Below are 318 nucleotides of genomic sequence, written 5' to 3'. Positions count from 1 at the left end.
TTCTGCATCATGTCAACAATATTTATATAAGGCTGCAATCTAATACAATCTTTGCACTTGAAAATCACTTATTCAGCGGTTTAAGTATTTTAAAAACAGAAAAACGAATTTACCAAAGCTTACGTAGATTTAAATTTGAATTAAGATAAATCCATTAACAAATGCTATACTTTTGGCAAATCCTGTAAATGTTTATTTAATATCCAACAGAGTGTATATCCAATATTATTGAAGATTTTATTTAAAAATCACAAAAATACTTATTTATTTGATCAAAGCCATTGCGTAGCTGTAACTTACCATACAGCAGGAAACACC

The sequence above is a fragment of the Dreissena polymorpha genome, chromosome 2 (assembly GCF_020536995.1).
Source record: "Dreissena polymorpha isolate Duluth1 chromosome 2, UMN_Dpol_1.0, whole genome shotgun sequence".
Lineage (NCBI taxonomy): Eukaryota > Metazoa > Mollusca > Bivalvia > Myida > Dreissenidae > Dreissena > Dreissena polymorpha.
Note: the sequence above shows the minus strand (reverse complement) of the source record.